Source organism: Lepus europaeus, chromosome 17, assembly GCF_033115175.1.
Source record: "Lepus europaeus isolate LE1 chromosome 17, mLepTim1.pri, whole genome shotgun sequence".
Taxonomy (NCBI): Eukaryota; Metazoa; Chordata; class Mammalia; order Lagomorpha; family Leporidae; genus Lepus; species Lepus europaeus.
The window spans coordinates 51,141,765-51,161,847 of record NC_084843.1 but is presented as its reverse complement, the minus strand read 5'-3'; the positions used below and the strand labels follow the sequence as shown (position 1 = coordinate 51,161,847).

Sequence of the window (20,083 nt, the reverse complement as noted above, 5' to 3'; positions counted from 1 at the left end):
ACTATGTCTTGAGGTCTCTGTGGGATTCAGAGAGCAACAGACAAGAATTTTGTCTCCAAAACATGACGGAAACCAGTGAGGAAGAGCAGAAATACCCTATGGACTGGAATTCATTTGGGAATCCTAGGGAGGGAGTAATCTATCTGGGAAGTTGAAGATGGTTTCCTGGAAGAAAATGAGGAACCAGAGAGGGGTGCTTGCTCTCAGAATGTTTTCAACATGTGCTGTTTTGGGAGAATACTACAAAAAAAAAAAAAATATATATATATATATATATACACACATATATATATATATAGCCCATGCAATAAAACACAGCTCCCTTTTTCTCTGCCCTTCAGTATCTCAGGAACACCTTACCTGAGAACTCCTTCAGGCAAAAGATATATTATTGCCCAGCTTTTGGTCCACAACCTCCTCAAGTAAGGTTTGTTCAATGAACACATCTCTTGAGGCAGCTGAACACACCAGTATCTACTTCCGCCTCCACCGACCCCCCCCCCCCCCCCCCGCTTCCCCATTGCCTCTTCAGGGGTGGGAGTAGGAAGTTGAGCACACGAATTTTTGCAGGCAGACTGAAAGCTCCCTGAGGGCAGGGAGTAGGTTGCTTGTGACCTCCTCAGAGCTTGGCAGAGTCCTGATGCCCCGCAGCCACATTCCATAAGCATCTGTTAGGTGGATGTGTGAAAAATAATCCTGGTGTGTCCTCGGAACGCCCAGGCAGCCTGCAATTGTAAGAGGTTCTGTGAGGAGGCAGGGCTGTCCTGGGATTCCAAGAATCCTGCAGCCCACGAGAGGCCAGAAGTCAGTTTCACCTCCTCATCCAGCCCTTCTTAGGAGGTTGTAAAATCGGCTCTGTACTCCGGCTGGGGGGCAGCGGTGTGTCCCTGCGCCCCGCTGTGGCGGGGACCCCTCGGGACAAGTTACAAGGGTAGGTAACCCAGAGGGGGGAGCCAGCCTGCACGTGCAGCCGCCCAGGGGAGGAGGAGGCTGGGCTCACGCAGCCCTTAGTCAGCAGCTGGGCTCGGTTTTGAAACAAAAGCCAATGTCCTCCCTCGGAGTCCGCGGCCGGCCAGCTCCTAGGGGGAAGAAAGCCATGCTTCCCAGCCGGTTAGTGTCCAACTTACTTTTCCGGAGCCTGGGACAAAGGGCCAGCAGCCGTCCGGGAGCGGGTGGGTTTGTTGGGGATGGGGGACGGGAGCACAGATCGCCCGGACCCACCCCTCGCGACAGCGGAGGAGAAGGGCCGGGGTCTTCCCGGCTCTGCGCCTGGTTGTCCCGGCGCGTGCTGCGAGCCCGGATCCCTTGGGCGTGCGTAGAGCTGAGGCACCTTTGCCACCGCGCCCCAAAGCACAGACACACCAGGCCCTGGTTTCATGAATGAAATCCAATCGTGGGGATATAAATAGCCGCGAAGGCTGCTCACGTCACAGTGCGAGCGGCGGCCGCCAGCGCGTCGGAGCTGGGTGCCGGGTGCTGCGTTCGTTCGGCCGGGCCGCCCCTCCTGGGAGTGGGTGGGGGCCGGAGGAGGCCGGGCCGACTGGTGGAAGGGGCGAGCCCCTCGCCCGGGCGGGGAAGCGCGGTCGCGGCGTGGCGAGCCGGCCAGGCGAGGCCGTGCCATGCTGCCTTTGTGCAAAGTTGGGCGGCGGGCGGCGCGCCGCGCGCAGGGGCCCCGCACACCCGCGACCGCGCGCAGCCGTGGCTGCTGCTGAGTGGCGGGGCCCCCCGCTCCCCCCCGGCCCTTGAAGGCGGAGAGAGCTCGCGTCTCGCTCGGCTGCAGGGTAGGTTCTGTGTCGTGAGTGCGCCGCGGTAGGAAACTTCGAGCAGCCGCTGGGAGCCCCCACCGCCCCGGCCCCCGCGGCTGGCAGGTGGGGGCCCGGGCCGTGCCCTGCAGCCAGCAACGCCCCGATAGAGTTGTGGAGGTCGTGCGGCTCTCGAAGCCGCCGCCCTAGCCGCTCGGTGAGGCCGGGGACCCTCCCCTCCCATCACAGGCTAGCACGAGCGATTTCTAGGAGCGCCCGCACAGCCGCACCCCTAACTTGGAGCCGAGCAAACGTACAACAGGCATCCTGAGCAGGCTGGCTGCGCCAGGGAGCGGGTGGCACCGCCCGACGAGAGGGCTTTTTTCCTAGGAATGACCGTGGTGATGGTGGGGAGGGACAGGGGGAACAGAAAAGGGGGACACGCTAGCCCCTGTGTTGCTTGCATCCCCCAGGAGACGTTACCGGCCGGCCCTCAGTTGGCGCACCCCTCCCTCCGCCCACCCCGAGTCTCAGGATCTGTTGTGAGTTGCTGGGGCAACAGCAGAAGCTGCCAGGAGGGGCTTGCAAAACTCCCTACCCTCCTTACCTGGTGTGTGTGTGTGTGTGTGTGTTCAGCTTTCGGGGAAAACAACCAGTGGGGGAGAATTGCAGAAAAGGGAATCCAACCCCCCTCCCAGGAAAAAGAAGTGGAAGGAAGGCACGACTGTGTCGAAATCTATCATTAGGTCCTACTGTCAGCTGCGCCGTTTCCATCGCCAGCAGTATCAAACATCTCAACTGAGGAGCAATGTCAATATTTAGACTTGGACAAGCCAGAAAGTTAGAAGGGAGCGCCAAGCTCAGGGTTTTGACTTGGCTTTGCACGTCAGCACACAAGCTGTGCCTTTGGAGCTGACTGTACACATTTGCTGAGGGGGGAAAAAATGCATGAAGGTTGATATATACATAGAAACTTACAAATCTAGGAAAATCTAGTAAGTTAAGACCAAAAGAATGGTCCCAACTTTGGACTTCCCCAGCTTGGGCTGTCTGGGAGCCCTTGTGGAGCCCCAGCCAGATGCTCAGCTTGGGGTTTCATTGGTTGGGGGCACCCGCTCCCCAGCTCAGGCTGCATGCTCTACACTAAACATATTCTAAACTGCAAAAATGACACTTCTCAGTGGTTTACATCTTTCTAAGTCCTCTCACTATCAGCAGACTGCAAAAGGCCAATAGGTTGCATTTAGGCTTCTCTCAGAAAGAAAGAAAGTATGTGTGTGTGTGTGTGTGTATATATATACATATGTATGCATATATATGTATACATATACATATGTATATGTATATATATAGCTTGTTTACAAACAGTATTTAGAAATGAATGATAATTCACTTTCAGTAACCTTGGAGATGCCTAAGAGAATCACCCATTATCCCCTGCATACTGTTCCACAGGTGAACTGGGTAATAAATTATAAAAGTTGCCTCTCAGATTCCTGGATTATATTTGCACATATTAGTGGGAAAGAGATCCAACCTGTTGATCTCAGTGTGGAAGGCTTTGAAAAGTCAGTAGGAGGCAATAAAATCGCAGTCAATTCTTCTAGACTTGCCCATTACTGTTTTTTCCCCAGATCTTGAAAGTGGTGTAAATTTTAAGTATTTAGGACTGTGGGTGATCACAGGGGTGGAAAAAGAAACACATGTAATGCTTCATGTTATTGGTTCAATAATACCACTTATTACCTATACAAGTATAATAGAAAACCAGAATTGTTTGACCTTTAGTTACATGATCTAAAAATGCTATGTTGGAGGAATATCATTCTTCCTTCTGATTTCTGTATTGAAAAATATCTGTAAGGTTTTTGTTGTTCCCCTCCAGTGGTTTATGGCCAAAACGTTTTATGGCCAAAAGAAATGCTTTTTTCTGTGTCATCCCCAAATGCTCAGAAATGCATTTTCACAAATGCTACAAGATGCTAACCTAGCTATTTCAGGATGTATTTGACCCAAACAAATGCCACTTCCACACTGGCGGTTAGCAAAAGTAAAGTTGAATTCTACCCTTTCATGGGAGGATTGGGAAGAAGAGGGTGTAGAAAACAGCATATGTTGAAATTTTTAGTGACTCCAGTGTGTGCCTGGCAGGCAGTGGGATTTATAAAGCATTTCTCTCTTTTATGTAGGTAAGTCCAGCTGTGAGCAGGGTGTTCTGTTCTTCGCTTCCAGCAAGCCAGGTCAGTGTCTTTGTTGAAACCCATGACCACAGATTGATGACATCCTGTGTCTAATTCTGAGCATACACTTCAGGACAGGTTTCTTAGTCATTTATCTTCAAAGAATGTATCTTTAAACTTTTAATACTCAGTTATGAACATCACAAGTTCAATGATTATTAAAAGTACTCTGTTTACTTGCTAGTAACATGAAGCTGGAATCAGTTTTCTTCTATAAGATTTTCTTTTCAATTTGGGGACCAAGAGATGCCAGACAATCGAGGACACCAGGAATCTGGGTGCCTGATAATTGAGATTTTACTTCTGTCTTGATCTTAGCACTCTGGAGCTGGAAGAAACTTGATAGAATAATAGTTGACTCTCATTGAATGTGAACGAGGGTTCAGGTCATGTGCTGCATTCTTTATGCTTGTGTTCTGATTCTACCTCAAAAAAGATCATTCCTGGGAGGTGAACACTTTTGATCCCCAAACTGCAGGTGAAGATTTAGAAAATTCAGATTAGAAGATATGTTCAATTCTCACTTCAGTAAATAGCACAAATAGGACTTTTTGTAAAGTTCTGTCTTACTCTAAGACCTTAACTCCTTGTGGAAAAATTCTTCCCCAATAGGGAAACAAGCTATAAAAGATTAAGTGACTTGCCTAAGTTAACTTTGTAATTACAGCTCATATAATAATGCTCAATGCACCAGCTGTTATAAAATAATAAATTCCATTCTCTTAAGGAAAAACAGTGAAGCAAGTATTCATATATACCATCTGGTATGACACTGTCAGAGATGAAAAAATTTCTTCACATGGAATCTCTTGCCTTGAAGGCTTTACAAACAGATTTAAAAGGCAAGATATTAAACATTCATGTATGAAAAACTGGAGAATAAGATCAAGATCATACATGCAAGATTTTCTTGGAGGTCAATGTACATTTATGAGAAGGGCAGTATTTTCCATCCTGTGAGATTACTTTGCAATTCTGGTTACACGTGGGGATGGAAATTCCAAGGATTGGCTTTGGGGTTTTTTGTTTGTTTGTTTGTTTTCTTTTGGATTTTTTGTTTTGTTTTTGTTTTGGTCTGGATAAATAATAAATGAGTGAGAGTTTGGAAAAAGACAGAATGTAGGATTTCAACCCAGTAGTGAGAGGTTGTGCACCCATTCAGAACCACTAATTATACTATGTCAAACTCAAACATATTAATGCTTCAAAAGCATTGTAACAAAATTGCAAACTGTTCTGCACAGTACCATTGGGAAAGCATTATAATTTTGCATGGTGCCTAAAAGTACTAGATTTCTTCTGGAACCACAGTTTGCCGGAAAGGTGCTACGTAGATAGATTTGGATACGTAATAGGTAAATCCTAACCAAAGTACTAAAAATGGCCAGTATCCAGAGCAAAGACTAAGCCATTTTCCATTTTTGCCCAGAATTGACAGCCTTCCTTTATCCCTCCCCCATCGTCTTTGTGTAGAATAATTTCTAACAGTTGTTAATCCTTCTTAGAGAGTTTTATATAAAGGGACAATTTTAATACATGAAACAGGGAACCAATTACTAAAGAAAACCTTTAGATGTTATCTTTTTAATTCTACTGATACTCTCAACTCAAGCCAGTAGCCCTAAATGCTTAATTAGTTAAGAGATATTTCCAAACATTTTACGGTGCTTTTGTGAACTGTCCTGTACCAGCTTTGTCTAAATAGCGGATCATTACAAAATGTATCATATTCTAAAAAAGCACCTTGGCCCCATTAAAAGGCCAAGGACCTCATCATCAACTGGTACAAGGTTGGCTGTGATAATTACGTGTCATAAAAATATTAATACAGCAACTATAAACCTGTAATTTATTAAAGCAGTAAAATTATACTTTAAATCATGTAATGGTAGAGCCAAAAGAGGTCTTGGTATTAGCATGGTATCACTACTACTAATCACTTATAAGAAAGCATTTGCTTTTTTGTACTTTAGAAGGCTTGGTTACTTTGCATGACTTGCTTCTATAACCTGGCTAGAAACTTTTGAAATATGGTTCATCTTTGCTTTGGATATTTAGTTGTATAAAATGGAACTTTTGTATCCTTTGGTTGGCCTTTCTTTTGGCAATCAGGTATTCAGACTCATCATCTGAAGGCCTCCCTCTGGCTTCCCTTAACAGGGTTTCAAGAGTACAGATGATTTGAACCTGGATCTTGAGTTCTTTTCTCCACCTGGGCTTCCCACCAACCTCACAAAACAAACAAAACCAATTTGTAAAATGAAGTAAAAATAAGTCTCAAAAAATATGTGGAGTTGGGACCAGCACTGTGGCATAACGGGTAAAGCCACTACCTGCAGTGCCAGCATCCCATATGGGCACTGGTTCGAGTGCCGGCTGCTCCACTTCTGATCCAGCTCTCTGCTATGGCCTGGGATAGCAATAGAAGATGGCCCAAGTCCTTGGGCCTCTGCGCCTGGCTCTTGGCTTCTGATTGGCGCAGCTCTGGCCATTGTGGCCGTTTGGGGAGTGAACCAGTGGATGGAGGACCTCTCTCTCTCTCTCTCTCTCTGCCTCTCTGCCTTTCAAATAAATAAAATAAATCTTAAAAACAAATGTGTGGAGAAAAGAGCAGGCAGTAGGAGAGTGTGGGAGTGCTCAGGGAGGGGGCAGGAAAGGACAAGCTTTAGGCCAAGGCGAGAGGCGTTCACTCCAGTGGATGAGACATTTACAGTTACAGATTGGTTATTGATTTGTTTTATAGCAGCAGTCATTTGTTTTTTCAGTTTATAAGTAAAATAAAAGCCACCTCGTTCTCTTCCTGGCACCTTTTGGTTTTAATGTGCACAGGTCTGAAATTGGGAAATGGGCAAATAGAGATACTGAAACTGAAGTGTGGGTGTGACCGCTGCTCTTTCCTGTCGTCCACTATTCCCTCCAGCTGTGCCCTCAAATGCTTCAAGATGTCTCTGACCGGGTTTTGTTCACTACAGGGTAAATTAGCAAGATTCAGAAAGAAAGAAATGCTAGTTGGGCTAGAAGAAAGCAATTTCATTTCTCCACTCTGCACCTGAATTCATTTGTTGCATGGACACAGGTCAATGGCAAGTTCCCAATGTTAATAAAGTCAAGCTACATCCTTCTGTAGAGACCTATCTTTGGAATTGTTACCTGATCCTAGACCAGACTCCTAATGATCTCAGCAATAACAAATAACCAGCACTTACCATGTCCCTACTATGTCCCAGATACTCTGTTCTATTACAGTTAGTATTTACTAACAGTTTCAAGTTGACAGAAGCAAAGCATAGAGCCCAGAGGTATTAAGTTAAAGATCTAATAGGAAACAGAGCTTGGATTTACACCTAGGTCTGTCTTAGAACTTGACTGTACCTACATTTGTTCTAAATAAGCTCCCAGAGGGGGGAAAAATCACTTTATAAAGCATTTTATTCCAGATTACGCTTATGAAGGGTGGAGGATAGAAGTTAATTATTCTTGTGGATTTGTTTATTGTTGTGTTCTTTATGTAACAGAAATTCCATAGCAGTCTCTCCTGGACAAATATGCCAGCTCTTAAGATCATTTCTAATAGTTGGATAAAAATCACAATGTTAAACAGTTGAGTTAAAGAGTTGAATCGTGGAGCCAGGAAGGTCCTTAGGGATACCTGGTCCAGTCTCATACAGATGAGAAACCCTGGCACTCAGAGGAGCAATGTAACTTGACCACTCTCATGGTTAATGAGTGACATCGGCTGAACTGAACCCAGGTTTCCAAATCCCAGCTCAACCTCAATGCCGTTACATAACACAGTCTGAAAAGTACCAAGTCTTCTAAACCCTTCCACCTAGCCCAAATTTATACTGGCACATACAAAATTCATCCGAAACCTAAGGCACATCCCAGAATAGGTGATAAGGAGATTCCAGCAGTGTAAAGATAGGATGGGTTCTAGAATGGGTTCTAGGATGGGTTCACTTATCTTCAGTGGTGCCAAAATAAAACAATCCTTTTCTCTTATTCAAAATATGACACCCCGTACTCTAAGCTTTGTTGAGCTATCTCCTTGGAGCTTTTTTTATTTTTTTAAGATTTTATTTCTTTGAGAGGTAGAACTACAGACAGAGAGGAGAGACAGAGAAAAAGGTCTTCGATCCACTGGTTCACTCCCCAAATGGCTGCAACGGCCAGAGCTGGGCTGATCCAAAGTCAGGAGCCAGGAACTTCTTCCAGGTCTCCCATCTGGGTGCAGGGGCCCAAGCAGTTGGGTCATCTTCCACTGGTTTCCCAGGCTATTGCAGAGAGCTGGATCGGAAGAGAGGCAGCCAGGAGTTGAACCGGCGCGCATATGGGATGCCGGCACTGCAGGTGGAGGCTCAACCTACTACGCCACAGCACCGGCCCCAGCTCTGGTTTTTTACTAGCTATGTGACTTGGATGAAATATGTCTTTGGCTCTCACTTTGTTCTGTAAAATGGAAGTAGTATCACCTCCCTCACAGAATGATGAGGCTGTTAAGAAATCACACATGTAAAATGCATATTAGGTGATCAATGAAGATTAATTGTATTCTTGGCCTTGCTAGAGTTTCTCAAAGTAAAATGTTGTAACACATTAGAGTGGTCATGTTATTTTGCCTTTAAATGTACTGGAGTCAGTTGAATTCTGATATAAGGATTGTTTTAGTAACCTTTTTTTTGTAGCTGAAAATGGGCCCAGGTTGTCTCTTTGAGTATGAATGGCCCAGTCACAGTTCATTTGCTTTCTTACACTGCAGGGTTGCCAGGGTTGAATTAAGTGATTGTATTGCTTCACTTTCTGCCACAAGCTACTAATACCAAACTCCGTGTGGAGTTTTGTGGCTCTTCTAGATACTGTTCAAGTATCTGAGTGTTTCCACATAGACCTTTGCAGTTCAAAGCAATTGTTATATTTTCAGCCAAGTAACTAAGAGAGATTTCCAGAGAATATTACCGCCAATAGAAAGCTTTTGCCTTTCATTGCAAAATACCTGAGACTTTCTCACGTTCATCTCAGTTAACATCTAGTTTTGACTATTTGAGGGGTGCTGGCCCTTTTTCTTGTGTCACATGTTACTGACTGCTGTATTGACCAGAACAGCATAAACACTACAATTTGCCCTTTTTGCCCTCAGCACTTGATATCTACCCTGGGCTAAATTACATCTCTGGGGAGTGTTTGGTCACACTCCTCTGCCCAGCTGCCACACTTTGTCATGTGGTACTTGCTGCCCTGCTTGGGACTTTTGGAACCAAGTCTTTGGCAACGCGACCCACTTATCATATGCAGGAACGAAAGCAACTAATGTGAATTTTTTTCTTACTTGTACCTGTTTCTCCTTTTTCATTACTAATCCAAGTGGCCTCAAATAGACTTTATTTTCCTGGTAGCACACTTTCTCTTTTAGTGTTTGGCAAATGTACAAGTGTCTTTTTCTTCAAGTTTAAGGCTAGTTGTATGTTTTCTCCAGTGCTACAAAGCGATTTATCTAGAGCTAGAAACCTAGAAATCACCCATTGCTAGAATCTCCCTACACTTATTACTACTCTCAAATGGGATATATAGAAGTTTCAGTTGGCCGGCGCCGTGGCTCAACAGGCTAATCCTCCGCCTTGCGGCGCCGGCACAGCGGGTTCTAGTCCCGGTCGGGGCACCGATCCTGTCCCGGTTGCCCCTCTTCCAGGCCAGCTCTCTGCTGTGGCTAGGGAGTGCAGTGGAGGATGGCCCAAGTCCTTGGGTCCTGCACCCCATGGGAGACCAGGAGAAGCACCTGGCTCCTGCCATCGGAACAGCGCGGTGCGCCGGCCGCAGCGCGCTACCGCGGCGGCCATTGGAGGGTGAACCAACGGCAAAAGCAAGACCTTTCTCTCTGTCTCTCTCTCTCACTGTCCATTCTGCCTGTCAAAAAATAAAAAATAAAAAATAAAAAAAAAATAGAAGTTTCAGTTATTACCAAGGAGTTAATTACGTGTAAAGCAGTGTCTGAACTTTAATGCGGCATACATCAAGAACTGGCATCTCGTTAAAATGTGGATTCTGGAGTTCTGGGGAGCCTGAGACGATGCTTTTCTAACATGCTGCCCTTTGATATCAGTGCTGCCTTCGTGAGCACCACACTTTAAGTGTTGGTGACCTTCTGAGACACATTCTTCGCTGTATCTTATGCCAAAACGCATGCTTTATAGGCAGTAACTAGACTCCTGTCTTATTTTGTTTGTTTGTTTCTTAAAATCAAGATTCATAGAATCTAAAACTAGCTCTCTAGGAAAGCAACACTGATTTGCATATATATATTGATTATAAATGCTCTTGACATAAAGATTGGTACCACATAATTTACAAATAATGAAATCTGTGCTACTCCTTATTGTAAATTCCATATATTCAGTTGGATCTCACAGAATGCTTTTGTTGGTTTTTTCCAAACTCTTCCCACCATACCCATCCTATAGTACAATTGATGGAGCATACTGTCCATGTAAATGTTGGTGGCTATTTTCATTTATGTTAATGAGAGACAAAAATGAAACAACGAAGACATATGTTAGAGCTATACTCATTCATCGATGATTTGAATGACTCCTCTGCTGAATCAGATAATGGTATTTAAATCCTGGAAGGATAGTTCTTCAAATGTACTATTCACAACTTAAAAGCAACACAATGTCCTATTAAGCTTAACCTACATTATTAGCACTTTTAAATACTTTCCTTAAGTCTAAACAATTAGTGGAACAATAAAGACTTCCATGTTTTGTGGCGGTTGCTGATTTCTGTGATGTAAAAACTCCCACCCTGACCAATTTCATACTACTGACATGACTGAGCAGAGTCGGAAGGAACCAGCACAGTAACATGCGACTATACTGTATTTCTACTATGCAGACAAAACTGGCACAGATAACCTCAGAGGTACAGATGCTAGCATTTAGAGTATTTATTATTTTATTTTGGGAATATAATATATAATATATAATAATATAATAGATATATAATAATATAATATAATTTCATGTTTAATTCTGGCACTATTTTAATGGGCTTGCAAAATTCCTGAAAATTTAACAACCTGTTTTTGTGAGCTACTAGGGGCTGCTGGCTGCAGTATACCGGGGGATGTAGATCACCTGGGCCAGTCATTCTCAACCTCAGCCATACATTAGAACACCCCAAGATACTTCTTAGCTGCAAGTCTTTGGAGAGCAACATTAGGGCCCAGGAACCTGAACTTAAAACATTTGTACTGACATGTGTTTTAAGTAAAGAAAAATACACAAGTCATAAGTATGTAACCAAAAAATTTCATAAATTGAACCCACATAACCAGCACCTAAATATAGAAACAGAATATTACTGGCACCGGAAGCCTTTCTCACACCCCTACGTGTGAAAGCCTAGTCACTACAACCAAGCTGACCGCTGCCTTGACTTCTAATGCCACAGATGAGTTTTGCCTGCTTTTGAACTTTCTGTTAGATGAAATTATACCCCATGTGCCTTTTCTTTTGTCTTCTTTCCCTCAATATTGTTTGTGAGGTTCATGTATAATGTATGTAGCAATAGTTTGTGTTTTTTATTGGTGTCTAGTATTCCATTGTATGACTAGACCTTAATTTATTATTTATCCTTTCTGTTTCCATTGATGATTTTGTTCCAGATATTATGAAAGTTAGGAACAGTGCTGCCAACAACTGTCTTACACAGACAACAGTATGCAAAACAAAACAGTGATTCTGATTGTGCAGCCAATCTCGTAGCTACCTTCTCCTCAACTTCCCCTCCTTTTTTTCTCATATGACATGACTAAAGCCATTGATTCATCCATATAAATGTGCTTTGAGATCCATAAACCATGAAGCTATGTTCTTCATTCTTTACTTTCTCCTGGCTCTTTTTAACAGGTGTCCCCCTGCCTCCCCTTTCATCAAGTCATCAGCATTTGTGCATTCTAAATAGGGATGAGATTAGGCCTCATATCAGTAAGCATGGGGGGAGTAAGAGACATGGTAGACATGGAGCCAAAGGCTATATTTGGCAGCTGGTCATTAGACTCCTGAAAAGAGGCCTCAAGGGAAATGGTTTCCTTTTGTGTTTATCAAATAAAACCAGCAATGAACCCTTGCAATAATTCAGATTCTAAGATTTTTTAAAATTCTGTTTCTTCAGCATATACCAGGCACTTTCTGCATGATACCTGAAATACTTGAAAGCTTCATGACATGACCCAGAAAGATTAGTGTTTGCTCATTGGCTTATTCCTACACCTACTGTTCAGTAGATGTTTTCTTGTTGCAGCTTTCCAGGCTGAGGGACTGTGTAGGCTTTTATGATTTTGTTATGGTTGGGCCTATTAAATTATTAGTTCCTTTGATATAATAGTGAAAGGAGCTGGGGCAGGCATTGTGGTGCAGCAGGTTAAACCTCTAGTTGGATTGACCATATCCCGTATCAGAATGCTGGTTTGAATCCTGGCTGCTTTGCTCCCAATCCAGTTTCCTGACATTGCATCCTGGGAGACAGCAGATTGTGCTCCAACTAATTGTGTCCATAGAGTTCTGGTTCCTGCCCAGCGCTGACTATTGTGGGCATTTGGGGAATGAACCAGTGGATGGAAAATCTCTCTCTCTCACTCTCTCACTTTCTCTCTCTGTCACTATGCCTTTCAAATAAACATAAGTAAGTAAACAAACTTTTTAAAAAATAAGAAGCTGAATGACCAGACTCCAAAATATCAACAGTGTCATTTTTGATGAGGAGGATGAGTGCCCAGGATTGAAAGGAGGTTTCTAACATAAGGGGCTATTTCCTACCAACTGAAAGACACTTCTGCTGAACCTCTCAGAGTACACCGAGAAAAGGTCAAGAATGGACATTAGTTTTACATAATAAAGGAAGAATGTATTCTCACACAGAAATATTCTAGTCCTTGCTTCCCTTCCTCTCCACACTCACATTTTTGGTAAAAATTATTTATTACACAAATAACACATATTCCTAACTAGCTGGAACCTATTCTTTGCTGTTAGCCAATAACATCAAATAAAATAGGAGATTTTAAAGGAATCAGGTTTATTATCCATCAGCACTTTGGTATTTATGGTTTCATGGTTGTGAGACATCATGTGCAAAAAAATTTGTATTTGCCTGAATCAGAACATAACCTAATCCTAGCTAGCATATTAAACTCTCATAAATGTTTAAATATAATTGCTTGAGTGTCATTGCATCTGAAGAATTCACAGCACCCTTATAGTAGATGCAGATTGTGTTCCCTGCTCCCAGCTTCAGTCCCACCTACTGCAGGCCCTGGGCGAGTGAACCAGCAGATGGACGTGCTTGCTCTTTTTAAATTTTTTTTCTATAAAGGGAACAGATTTCATGAATTTCATATATGCAGTTTTAATAACATAGTCATACTTCCATCCTCCCTCTTCCTTCCTTTCTTATTTTTCTTTTAATTTTTGTGATGACATATTTTCAGCTTACTTTATAATCACATGCTTAATCCTACCCTAAATAAAGAATTCAACAGGTAGTAAATAAAAAAACCACTGTTCCTCAAGAGTATAAACTAGGGCTATAAACAATAATCAAATCTCAAGATGTCAATTTTATTCAGATACATTACATTTTTTGTACTCTATATATTAGTTACCACAAATTAGAGAAAACATATGTTTGTCTTTTGGGCTACCTTATTTCACTAAGCAACTGTTCTCCAGTTGTATCCATTTGGTTGTGAAAGACTGGATTTCATTCTTTTTATGGCTGAATAGTATTCCATCATGTTAAATATACCATATTTTCTTTATCCAGTCATCAGTTGATGGACATCTGATTGCATATGTTAGCTATTGTGAATCGAGCTGCTATAAATATAAGGGTATAGATAACTTTCATGTGCTGATTTCATTTCCTTTAGATACATTCCCAGGAGTGGGATGGGTAGGTCATATGGTAGATCTAGTTTTGAGATTTTTGAGGACTCTCCATACTGTCTTCCATAAAGGTTGGACTAGTTTAATGCCCGCCAACATTGTATTAGGATACCTTTTCCTCCACATCCTGTTACTTTCTTATTTTTGTTATTGTATTTTTTGATTTTTGGATGATAGCTATTCTAATGGGAGTGAAGGGAAACCTCATTGTGGTCTTTACCTGCATTTCCCTGATGGCTAGTGATCCTGAGCATGGAAGTTCGCTCTCTCTCTCTCTCACCCCCCAAAGAAATTAATTTTTTTAATTTTAAAAAACCAAACACATAGTTTTGATATCTCTTTAAAGACTTGATAAATGTTTAGTTACTAATTCTTAGCAAATCTTCCTGACCCAGCCCTTCCTAAGGCTCACCTACATTCAGACTCTCCAAAATCAACATGTACAATTTTTATGCCTTCTTTAAAAAAAGATTTTTATTATTTGAGAGAGAGTTATAGAGAGAGGGAGAGACAGAAAGATCTTCCATCCATTGGTTCACTCTCCAAATGGCCACAACCGCCAGAGCTGAGCTGATCCAAGCCAGGAGCTTCTGGGTCTCCTAGGTGGGTGCAGGGGCCCAGGCACTTGGACCTTGTTCCACTGTTTTCACAAGCCATACCAGAGAGCTGGACCAGAAGAAGAGCAGCCGGGATGCAAACTGGCACCCATATGGGATGCTGGCACTGCAGGCAGAGGCTCAGCCTACTATGCCACAGCATTGGCCCCAGTTGCTTTCTTTTTTTAACTTTAAAAAATATATTGAATATAACATACATAAGGAAATGTATATGGATCACAAGTATAAGCTTGATGAATTTTTGCAAACTGAACATAGCTATACAATCAGCACCTAGATGAGAAATCGGAATGCTACCAGCACCCAGCTTCTGGTTCCCACTCCACTGCCCACTCAGTGAATTTGAAGCACTGCAAATTCTATGTCTAGGGTAAATCCTTCACTTAGAGCAAAGAATTTAACTTTTCAGTGGACCATTACTTTATATGTGCTAACTACTGTCAGATTTGATGGCAACAGCTCCTTTGTAACTGAAAATGTATAGGAGTTACTTTTCCAAGTAACAATTCTAACATGGAACTTGTGCACTGAGTATGCATCAATACTTAATGTACTTGTTATTTTCTACACAACATTCATAGCAACAACTTTGGAACTACTTTCTTCTTATGAATGTAAAGCTGAATTATGCTGTATTGATCCAAGCTTAAAATATCTTGACTACAATTGATTGCCACTTTTTCATGTTGTTTCCAAACAATCACTGAAAATTGTTCATTTCAGTTTCCTAACTATTCCCTTTGAATGTTCAAAATTTTAAAGCCATGAATTTTTTATGTTCAGGTTAAGATAGAATTCTATGTGTGTGTCCTGGGTATCCATAGCTGTTTTCTTATATAGTTCAATTTTGTGTCTGATATTCAGCAAAATAGCATTTATATTCCTTTTTTTATTTGGAAGCTTGATTGAGGGGAGAGAACAGGTTTAGGAGGCTCTCCATGCTTTATAAACATATGGCTTTGAAACACAACATACATATCATGAAAAATCTCTATTATGATTGGACTATATCAGAGAACTTTACTAGAATTAACATTGATTATACTTATGTTCCTGCTGTTCTTTTAAAAAACTGAAAGATTTTTCCCATCATAGAAGTAACATATCTAAGAATATTATTCAGCCATAAAAATGTATTGAAGTACTGTTACAACTTGGATGAACTTGAAAATACTATGCCAAGTGGAAAAAGACAAACACAAAAGACCACATGTCATATGATGCCATTCATATGAAATGTCCAGATTAGGCAAATCCATAGAGACATAAAGTCGATTGTGATTGCCACAGCTAAGAAAAATGGAAAGACTTCTAATGGATATAGGGTTTCTTTCTGGGATGATGAAAATATTCTGGGATTTTAGATAGTGAGGATAGCTGCATAACTTTGTGATATAAGAAAAAATAATGAATAGTACACTTTAAAATTAGAGTGAGCTTTATGGCTCTGAATTTTATCTCAGATTTTTAAAAGGTTAACACATGTGCATTATAGACAGTTGGAAACTGAAGTAGAAAAATGAGCAGAAAAGTTACAGCCCCATTTAAGCAGCAATTACTGTGATCTCCTTTGTGTATTTCTTCCTGATCTGCTTTCCAAGGGCGGTTGTTGCAAGGGGAAGAAGTTGATATTGCCATAAATCAGATGACAGAGACACAATTTGTGCGTGTTAGTTACACATTAAGACCCACCCCTCTCCCCCAAAAACAGATGAGTTCCAAGGAAGATCTATTTTGTTGGTGGAGAGGAGTAATGAATGGGAATGCACATAAGGGCAAGCATTGAATGCAGTCCAACCCTTTAACAAGGAACAAGAAACTAAAGGGGAAAAGACCCAGGGTTCTGAGAGGCAGATCTGAGGCATCATCATGACAGGTGAAAATGTTTTCCTAGAGGAAAGCATTCCAAAGTGACTTTTTAGGAATTTTGCTGCAGTATACACAATATATTAAACAAACCACACCCCTCTATTCTTAAGAAGCCATTCCATTTTCAAGGCTTGCAAAGACTCATGTTCTTGTTTGTTTTAGCTGTGTCACTGTGCTAAAACTGTGCTTAATATGAGTGCACGAGGAGGCCCAATTTCATTTCAGCTACAGATATTCAGTACTTTCCCCATAACATTTGTGTTTCTCTAGATTATTGCAAGCTCATTGTAAGTATAACTTCAGTGACGATACATAAGACTTACTGAGTGTTCTCTTCTTGTCAGCCACAATGATTAAATATTTTACAAGTATTAGCTAACTTAATCTTCATAACAAGCCACTGAAAAAAGTGATTTCCCCAGTGTAGTTAGAATCTCCTCTTTCCTCCTCTTCTCTTCCCTACCCCTACCACTTTTTAGTAGCAGGAAATTTTGTTCTATTGAATCACACTTTGCTCCCTTAGTTCCTCAGGAACAAATATTATGTAGGAAATTACAGTTTGACAATAAAGCCCTTTATTATGTTCCACTGCGTCATTTTCAGATGGTCTTTACTGTACTTCTATGACCTGTACCTCACTAATTCATTTTCATTTTACTATATTTTTAAGGCTGCTGCTTACTGTTGCCAATATAGTTTTTAATTTGGCTACCTTGTGTTTCATTTATGCATGGCCTTTCCATGTTTTGTTGTCTTACCTACTTAAAATTTCATCTGCCATTAGCTTAATACATGCATTATCTCCTTTTGAACCAGGTTCTTTTTGCATTTTTCTTCTTTCTTTTTACAGGTTTATTTAGTTATCCAGAAAGAGATACAGAGAGGAAGAGAGACAGACAGACAGACAGAGAGGCATCTTCCATCCACTGCTTAATTCCCCAGGTGACTGCAACAGCCAGCGCTGGGCCAGGCTGAAGCCAGGAGGCAACGAGCTTCACCCAAATCTTCCACATGGGTATCAAGGGCCCAAATACTTTGGCCATCTTCTTCTGCTTTTCCCAGTCCATTAGCAGAGAGCTGGATCATAAATAAAGTAGCCAGTACAGAAACCAGTGCCTATATGGGGTGCCAGAGTCGCAGCAACAGCTTTACTGCTACCCCACAACACTAACCCCATCTGCTATTTTTATAACATATCTCCTTCAGTGGAAGACCTTTCTTCTTGTCTTTTTTTTTTTTTAAGATTTATTTATTTATTTGAAAGTCAGAGTTACACAGAGAAAGGAGAGGCAGAGAGATAGAGAGAGGTCCTCCATCCGATGGTTCACTCCCCAATTGGCCACAACAGCCGGAGCTGTACTGATCCGAAGCAAGGAGCCAGGAGCTTCCTCTGAGTCTCCCGTGCAGGTGCAGGGGCCCAAGCAGTTGAGCCATCTTCCACTGCTTTCCCAGGCCACAGCAGAGAGCTGGATCGGAAGTGGAGCAACCCGCACTCAAACTGGTGCCCATATGGGATGCTGGTGCTTCAGGTCAGGGCGTTAACCCACTGCGCCACAGCGCCTGCCCCCTCCTTTTGTCTTTTGATAATTGCTTTTCCTTTTCTGTGCCTCTGGCATTTTTTTTAAAGATTTATTTATTTGAAGACAGGGTGAAAGAAAGGCGAGACAAAGAAAGAGAGAGAGAGGGAGAGAAAAAGATCAATCTTCTATCCACCAGTTCAATCCCCAAATAACCTCAACAGGTGAGCCTGGACCATACCAAAGCCAGAAGCCAGGAACTCCATCCAGTTCTCCACACGTGTATGGCAAGGACCCAAGTACTTGGGCCATCATCTGCTGCCTCCAAGGTGCATTAGCAGGAAGCTGGATCAGAAACAAAGGAGCCAACACTCAAACCAAGCACTCCAGTATGGGATGTGGGTATCCCAAGTGGTGACTTAACCCAGTGCTCCACAATGCCCACCCCTACTTCAGTTCAGGGTCCTTAATAGACCATATACCAAATGGTCTCTGTTTACTCCATTCATATAAAAGGGAATTCATGCTGGATAAGAACTGAAGTATACTCCAAATGCTTGGATAACATAGGCTCCATCAGAGACCAAGTTAGGACTTGTTGTTTAATAGAATCCCAGGAAACCACTGAGTTCCAGAGCCGACAAGCAAAGCTGCTCAGCATGGTGCAGGTTGAGAGAACCATTGAAGGTGAGATAAAGACACTAGTGAGGAATGTTATCACCAAAGAGCACACACAAATGTCCAGTCTCAGGGAGTTTACTCTCCTCCCCATCCTGCTGCTTCCCACATTAAGCCCACAGGGTCAGTCACTTCTATGCAGTTTCAGAACTGAACAAACCTGATTGAGCAGACTGGAGGAGGCAAAAAAACAGAACAAAAAGAGGTGTTTTTCGAGCTTGGTTTGCCCAAGCTTGCCCATCCTCAGCCAAGGGCAGTTGTTGGGATTGCGCCATGCTCTTGGCAGCAGGTAGTTTCCCAGTGGTTTTCCAGGGGCTCCACACCTACCCTGTCCACTCCTGTCCCGAGTCAGGCCAGCTCTTGTTCCTCAAGACCATCCAACTCCCTATCCAGAGCAATTCTTTTCCCTGTGGAAATGGGGAGACTCCAGATCTTCACCAACGTCCTCGCCTTGGCACCATGGAAGTGGATTTGGCAGAAACCCTTCCAATTTCTGGCATTTAGCTACTTCACACCCTTAGTCATGGTACTGTTGCAGAGGCTGCTATCTGTACAGAATAAGGCTGATTCCTGTGAGGCACTGACAGAGGAGGGGCCAAGGCATTTGCAGCTTCCATGTTATCTTGAAGTCCAGCCCCTTACATTTTGTGATGACGCTTTCTTTTAGGCCTACACTGAACTTTGTCATCCAAGACCTGTTTTCATAACAGTTTTGAATCATGCTTCACATGTCACATAATTGTGCCTCCCTTTTCCCTTTCTTTTCCAGACCCATAGAGATCACCAAAATGGGCTGGGGATCCCTTGAATTAGGATGATAATTTTACAAGTACATGAGAAATTGGTGAGACCCTTATGTGTAGATACTGTCAAGATTTATACATTGACTGTAGGCACAATAATTGACACACTCTTTTATTTTGCTAAATCAAATCCAACCCTACATATGTCGCATGTAGGTTGTTCTGTTTTGGCAGGGGGGCCTGGTCCTTCCCATTTGGCAAAGGGGCCTGGTCCTTGATTCCCTGGGTTCCCATGGTTACTGATGCTCCTCCTGCTGGGGAGCAATGGTTGGTGTGAATTTGAAAACTACTCTCAAGACAGACCATACAGATGCCCTTCCAAGTCTTCGTCCTTCGACCATAGGATTAGTCACACACTGCTGCCCTGGAGGCCACAATTCTTTATCATGAGTTCAGCAGAGATGGCCTTGTACATGTTCTCTGCCAGCCCCAGGTGGAAGATTTCCTAAGGAAGAGTGGAATGGCTGTACTTTTGTATGAATTAAACACATTTTTGCCGAAATCTGTATATGGGTAAGGTACTGTGAAAAGTTATAAGGATGTAAAGATAAATTAACATTTTCTGTTGTCAAAAATGTGTAGTCTTGATGAGGTAGAAGTGGAATACATACAATTATCTATCTTACAAGTCAGAACTTGATAAATACCCTAGAAGATGGTAAAAAAAAAAAAAAAA

The 20,083-nt window shown here is 42.4% G+C and overlaps 1 protein-coding gene across 13 annotated transcripts in view; it reads left to right on the top strand.

Annotated features, from left to right (window-relative positions):
- The window catches only part of RHOBTB1 (Rho related BTB domain containing 1), a 136,097-nt gene that overhangs the window by 60,026 nt on the left and 55,988 nt on the right, over positions 1 to 20,083 (top strand). For 4 of the 13 annotated variants that reach the window (XM_062214658.1, XM_062214655.1, XM_062214656.1 and 1 more), the window contains one exon: positions 3,932 to 3,982. The exons of 2 other annotated variants lie outside the window; for them this stretch is intronic. The gene's annotated coding sequence lies outside the window, so the exon portion shown is untranslated. Of the gene's footprint in view, positions 1 to 779; positions 932 to 1,036; positions 1,111 to 1,697; positions 1,782 to 2,242; positions 2,285 to 3,931; positions 3,983 to 20,083 lie in introns of those variants that run through there. 7 more of the 13 variants (XM_062214661.1, XM_062214659.1, XM_062214660.1 and 4 more) reach the window with 7 other exon arrangements.